The sequence below is a fragment of the Melanotaenia boesemani genome, chromosome 3 (genome assembly GCF_017639745.1).
Source record: "Melanotaenia boesemani isolate fMelBoe1 chromosome 3, fMelBoe1.pri, whole genome shotgun sequence".
Taxonomy (NCBI): Eukaryota; Metazoa; Chordata; class Actinopteri; order Atheriniformes; family Melanotaeniidae; genus Melanotaenia; species Melanotaenia boesemani.
The window spans coordinates 14,519,179-14,526,697 of NC_055684.1; the positions used below are offsets into that span (position 1 = coordinate 14,519,179).

Genomic DNA, 7,519 nt, shown 5'->3' on the forward strand with positions numbered 1-7,519 from the left:
TATTTAGAAGTCAAAATCTACATATGGTTCTTTTAAGCTGGAATCATGTTTTAATATTGTCTTTCCCCGCACTGGAACTTTATTTCTTGCATTTTATCTACTTTATTTTAGCATCTTAGTTCTGTTTTTATTTCATTAATTGTATTTCTTTTAATCTTTGTTTTTTTATGCACTTATATTGCTTTCTGCACCCTGCTGAAATGTTTTATGTAAAGCACTTTGAATTGTCTTGTACATGAAATGTGCTATACAAATAAATTTGCCTTGCCTTTGCCTGCCCCAAGGGGATAAATTCAAGTATCTCAGGGTCTTGTTCGGGAATGAAGGAAGAATGGAGCAGGAGATTGACAGGCGGATTGGTGCAATATCGACAGCGAAGTGGACTCTGCATTGGTCTGTTGTGGTGAAGAAGGAGCTGATTCAAAAGGAGAAGCTCTCAAATTTACCGACCTGTCAGTAGTGACCGAAAGAACAAGATCACACATACAAGAGGCCAAAAGTTTCCTCTGCAGGGTATCTGGACTCTCCTTTAGAGATATGGTGAGAAGCTCAGTCATCAAGAAAGAGTTCAGAGTAGAGCTGCAGCTCCTCCACATCCAGAGGAGAAAGCTAAGGTGGCTCGGAGCAACTGCTCAGGATGCCTCCTGAATCCCCTGCCTGGTTTTCTGCATGTTCCAATGGGAGGAGGCCCCAGGGAATACCCAGGAATGGAGGGACTATGTCTCTCAGCCAGTCTGGCAAAGCCTTTGAATCCCCCGGAGATGAGCTTGAAGAACTGGCTGGGGAAAAGGAAGTCTAGGCTTCTCTGCTCATGCTACTGTATCTGTCACCCTATCTTAGATTTAAAAAAAGGATTCTTATTCTCCATCTCCTCCTATTCCAGGCAGAAACTCATTCTTTTCCTCATTTGACAGCTCCAAGTTTGAATCTTTCTGTATGATTTGGTATAGAATCCTCTCTGCTTCACTTCTTTCTCCTACAACAACGCTGAGTCACTAACTACATTAAAATGGTCCCTGTGTCCATTACTTATTGACATTCATTAACGGCAATTATTTTAAAACAGAAATAATTCAGTTGTTTTTAGAGACCAGTAGAGACAGGCAGAGGATGTGTGGATACCAAAGGAGGAAAAGTCTCAGAACATCATTCAGTTTCAAACCATCTCACTGCTGAATGTTGATGGGAAAATCTTCTTCCGACTTTAGACTGCCCCCTGAAAAACTCCTTCATCGACACCTTGGTCCAAAAAGGAGGGATTCCGAAGGTCTCTGAATGTTTAAAGCACACAGGTGTAGTCACCCAGCTTATCAGGGAATCCAGGGAGAACAAAGGTGACCTGGCTGTGCTGTGGTTGGACCTTGCCGACACCCATGGATCCATGTCCCACAAGCTGGTCAAAGAGGCACTGAATGAACATCACATCCCAAAGAAGTTCAGAGACCTTATCCTGGACTACTATGCCAACTTCAGCCTGAGAGGCTCTTCCAGATCAATAACTTCCAACTGTCACAAACTTAATAGGGTATTATTACAGCTGGTGAAGTCTGCAAAAGGTCAGTGTAGGGGGTCCCTCACCAAGTCCTGAGTCTGACAGCCACCCATTTGAGCTTTCATGGATGACCTGACAGTGTCAACCACATCAGTTCCGGGCTGCAGGTGGATCCTGAGTGGCCTTGAAGAGTTGATCTCCTGTGCTCGTATGACTTTCAAACCGGGTAAATCAAGATGTTTTGTGCTGAAGAAAGGGAAGGTGACAGGTAAGTTCTGCTTCTCCCTCGGCACTACCAAAATGTCATCTCTCACAGAGGAACCAGTGAAGAGCCTGAGAAAGGTGTTCAACTGCGGCCTAACAGATGCAGCCTCCACACAAGCAACCAACCAGGAACTGGAGACCTGGCTAGCTGCGGTGGACAAGTCTGGCCTCACTGGCAAGTTCAAAGCCTGGATTTACCAGCATGGTATCCTTCCTCTGTTTCCTTTGGCCCCTCTTGGTCTACAATGTCCCCATTTCAACAGTGGAGGGCTTTGAGATGAGGGTCAGCAGGTTTCTCCACGGGTGGCTGCAGCTGCCACAAAGCCCTGTACAGGCAGACCAGCAAGCTGAAGCTTCTTAACAGCAGCCTGAGAGAGGAGTTCATGGACGAGATGAGAGCAAGCTGTGGAATGCAAGGTCACATGGACCAAGCTGTGGAAAGCTGAACCCCATTGTATAAAATTCTTGATCCAGGGGTCTACAACATGCTGCCTAGCCCATCTAACCTCTTTACTTGGGGGAGGGTGGAGACACCAGCTCCCCCCCTCTGTCAGAAAAGAAGAACCCTGCAGTACATCCTCAGCTGCTGTCCGAGTGCCCTGGGTGAAGGGCGCTACCACTGGAGACATGACCAGGTCCTGAATGCCATGGCGGATGCTATCCGCAGTGGGATCAGCCACGGCAAGAGCCTTCGCCCAGTTAGGAACACCATCTCTTTTGTCAGAGCTGGGGAGAAGCCTGCCCGAAATACCTCCCTGTTGGCGACAGCACGTGATTGGTAGATGAAAGTTGACCTGGGGAAGCAGTTGACGTTCCCAAAAGTAGTCGCAAAGAAACATCAAGGCCAGACATCGTCCTCACCTTAGCTGCAACCAAGCAGGAAATTCTCTTGGAGCCCACTGTGCTTGGCCACCAATGCAGCATAAGTGGCATCAAGGCGGCTGTGGATCAAGAGGTGAGAGGCGTGCAAGTATGGTAGCACTATCTGGACACAAGCTGGGGCCTGATCAACCTTGTCTGGGTCACCTGGGGGAGGGTGTCTGATAGTTAAAAGACCTGAAACCCCCTGTGATCCCAGGTTACTGATGATGAGGCCGGGGGGACCAAAAGGTGTATCTAAGAACAATAAGTAAGAATGGGCTAATACTTTGATCTAAGTCGTTTTCTGAGAAGAATAATTAGTAGTAATGCCGGCTATTTGGAAGGTTCAGGAGGATTCCCAGTGGGCTGCATTACTCTTGGGCCGGTGTCCCAGTGAAAAAATAAATAAATAAATGGGAATGGACCTACGATATGATCTAAGTATCTGAGAAGAATAAATATATAAACATTTTTATAACTAAACTTTTGCTAAACTTTTAGGATAGGTAGGAACTACTTCTTCTGCCATAGGCATATGTGAAACAAGGTGTTGCAGTATCGTGTCACAGCAGCGCATGGTTCACTCATTACTCGTTGATCATGATCTGTCTGACACACAGTGATGAATGGAAATATTTCAACTTCAGATAGCAACAATGTGCAATTTGGTGTGTGTATGAAGACCACAAACCTCCTTAAATGTCCTTAAAGCAGAGGTGATGAGGTTATGATGAGGTGAACTAAAGAGGATGTTTAAACAAGAGAAGTTCCCTGCAATCTTAAAACTAAGGCTTCCTGTTTTGTTCAAAAGTGCATTAATAAATATGGTTATAAAATAAGTAATAAAATAAGTAAATATTACAATAAATAACTGCATGTATTCAGCCTGAAGTAATATGTCCTTGAGATCACTTAATTCCACAGTCCTGGATTCAGCCAAGTAAGATTACGTGCAGAATAGATTATTACTTAGACCAGGTGTCATTAAACTATTCAATACATGTAAAGCTATTGGGAGCATTTGAAGAAAAAAAAAAAAAAAAAAAACATAAATATTTAATTGATAAGATGGAGAATAAAATCAACAATTCTCATTTGTTTTGACTGATGATTAACTGAATAATTGTAAATGTAGGGATAAGAAGATGCTGAGGTGTGTGTCCCTGTGTCATTTTTGATGTGGGCATAATGAGTAAAGAAGATAATGTTCAGAGGCACTTCAAGATGATCAATGTCAATTTTGACACTGAGAAATACTGATAGAGTTTTAAAACCATGAACTGGTTATGTTTACTTTTATCATTTGCACTAAAAGCCAGCTGGTAATGTTACTGTGATTTTAAGTGACTGAGATTTAAATAAAAATGTATTTGCAATTTGTGTTGATTGTACATCCAATATAAGTGTAACAGTAGAGGGGAATGTGTCACTGGCCAAAGACTTTCAACAATTTGGCCCATGGGAAAATGTAGGTGAATAACCCTGCTCTAGAAGCTTAAACACTCTAAATTGTTTACTCTAATTTTGTCTTGTCTGTTCATATTTTCAGTAACTTTCAAATACAAATTCAGTCTGCCACACTCAAACATCACTGAATAATAAAAAATTTTAAATGATCCAGTGTAACCTGAAACTATTACAAAGGAAACAGCCATATATCAGTTTTGCACAGAAACACAGCAGAGTACTCTGGATATGAGTATCAGATGTGCATCAGCATCCAAAGCATGAATGCCATTGGTACGGAGGTTCATATCCTCCTGACTACCAGTAGTATAAATTTGTCCTCTGTGGAGGACATTTGTAAACCTGAATATCTCCATCCCCCTGCATGCTATTAAACCCACTCATTTTGTTCTCTAAAAAGGACATCCAGGGCTTTTGAATGGTACCACATTTATAGGGGTGGGGCTTTGGGAACATCCTGTTTTTCTTCAAGGAAAATGGCATTCATTACCACAATCACATTTCATAAGAAGAGGAAAAGTAAGTGCATAACTTCTTTTTGTGCAAATGTAGTCCTGAAGTATTATTGTAATATTTCTTTATGATATCTCTTGAGAACACATTAAACCATTTTCTAAATGAATATAACAACATTTTACCACAACATTTAAGAGTTTGAGAATTGTCTTCTGTAGTGGACATTTGTAGCTATTTCCTGAATTTTGTTCTGTATTTTTCAATTAAGAAGAACGAGTTTCATTGTCAGAGTTTTCTCATTACCCTTCAAACAGTCGGGGGAATAAAAAAAAATATTGATTAAACAATTTTTTTTCTGGTAGTCAGGAGGATATTGGAACTTTTGGACTATTGGAGAAATACTGGTTCTACTTTCAAGGTAAGTCTATGTCTGAGGGGTCTGTGGTTATTTAAGTAGGACAATAACAGACCTTTACTGCAAGAGTGTGGCATCATACACACAGTGTTTGTGATTGACTGGCCTAGTCCACACCTGTCTCCTGCTGAAAATGTATGGAGTATCATAAAAAAGGAGAATCAGATGACAACAACCATTGATTGCCAAAGAGCTGAAATCCAGGACCCATTTTCAGAATGGACACGATTTTCAGAACTGCAACAATTAGTATAATCAGTTCTCAAAATATGTAAAAAGTGGAATTAAAAGGAAATTGTGGTAATAATGGTAAACATGCTTCTGTCTTAATGTTTTAATATTATTATTATTATTTTGCTATATCAGATTCTAGATATGTGTAAATTTTCCAAATATAATCCAGTCTGTGAAAAAGGTGAAAATATTTTTTTCTGGACTGTCATCCAGGCCCTGCAATTAACTGGTGATCTGTCCAGGGTGTAACCCACCTCTTACCTAGTGGCCAATGGGATAGGCTTCAGTCCTCTGTAACCCTACTTTGGAGGAAGTGGGTATAAAAATGGTTGGGTTAGACTTCCATTCATCCATTTTCTTCAAATGATTTGCGATTGTGTTGTGGAGGAAAACCCAGACATCTCTCTCCTCCTGGGGTCATTCCAAGGTGTTCTCAGACCAGACCGGGGATATATAATCTCTCCAGCATGATCTGGGTCTTCCCCTGGAAACTTAGTCGAAATGTTCAAGCTCCTTACCTTATCCTTTAGGCTGAGATACACTAATTTCAGCTGTTTGTACCTAAATCACATGACCAAAGATAAGAGTTGGAATAAAGATAGACCAGCAAATCCAAAACTTCATCTTTCAGCTCAGCTCCATCTTCATCTTCACAATAGAATGCCGCTATACCTTCATTGCTGCAGATAAAGAATCAGCCCTTCTGTCCATCTCTCTCTCCAAGTGAAATCAGTTGGAAACAAGATCCTGAGATACTTGAACTCCTGTACTGGAATGTCTATGTCTTTCATTTCATACTATTTATTTTCCACAGTGTGCCTTGCTGCTGTTATACTGTGATTTTCCCCACTGTGGGACTTAAATAGGAATTTGAATCTGAATATATATATAAATATATATATATATATATATATATATATACATATATATATATACATATATATATATATATATATATATATATATATATATATATATATATATATATATATATATATATATATATGAACAATTATATATCTTACTTTGGTGATATGGAGACCAAAGCCTGCAGTAGTTACTCCCACAGCACCCCACACAGAGTCCCTCAGGGGAACATGGTCATAAACCTTCTCCACATTCAAAAAACAAATATAGACTGGATGGTCAGGCCCATGACATCTTCAGTAACACTACATGGGAAAAGATCTGGCCTAATGTTGATGGTGATAGGAGTGAAAACATTCAAACACCATAACCTTGTTGTACAATGTGTTAACAAATACACAGCAGTGTAGACCCAGAAATTACGTGTAAATTATCTGGACAGGCCCTTTAGTATACATACCCATTCAAACTTATATTAAACTATACAATGCCCTGTAAAGAATCCTAGATGTCTGCAAGTTTTTTTTCTTTCTATGTATCACTATCGGGTTACAAATCTGGTGGACAAGTACTGATGCGATGGCACGATCTGTGGTATACTGTATGTCTAAAGGCAGGATTAAAATTAGGCTGATGTGCGCGTTGTGTCATCATGGGATAACTTCACAGATCTTTTTCAAGCTTACAGGCATAGAAAGCACTAATTTTCTGTGACTGCATGCTTTTAAATGCAACACTCCAACTTGTATGCTTTCTTCCCCAAGCTCCCACCAGATGTGTTCCAGCACTGAGCTTTGAGTCAAAGCTGGACATCACACAATGAGATCTTATTCTCTGATTGATTCAAGTAATTAGGCCTTAAAGTAGATTACGAGCAGATTCACATCTCAACATAATCAATTTTCCCTGTTTATTGAGCATTTTAACAACTTCAGAAAGGAAAATTAGTGTTTTCTCCATTACCTGTAAAAATAAGCAAGTTCTAAATAAAATCTAAAAAAAAAAAAATTATATTTCTCAGTATTGTAAAAAAAAAAAAAAAAAAAAAAACATGTTATGAATAAGACCAAGGCTAGGGACTGTTGGCAAATTGGACAAGTTAACATTATGTAATGATTGTGCATTAGTTACAAAGTTTTCATCTTTTTTTTTATTACCTTTCTCATCAAATGACACTTTCTTTCTTTCTTTTCTTTTTATTTTCATATCAATAATACAAGTTTCAAAAACATGTCTTAACAGGTTTTTATGTAATTCTAAAAAGTCGAAGAATTGAAAACTCATGTCTGTATATTCTTGAATGTTTTTAACAATGATAGCTGTTCATTTTTTTTTTTTTTTACATGAGTTATTCCAATAACAACAGTATCATTGTTGGAAAGAAATATGCAAGTGCCCCAAAACAGGAAAATTTTGTTGCTGTCAGATTTATACACAGCCAAGTCAACTCTGATTTAGAGTAG

General features: G+C 39.4%; 1 pseudogene; it reads left to right on the plus strand.

Moving 5' to 3' along the window:
• The first annotated feature begins 637 nt into the window (after positions 1–637).
• LOC121636439 lies at positions 638–2,876 on the plus strand (annotated as a pseudogene).
• Positions 2,877–7,519: the final 4,643 nt, after the last annotated feature.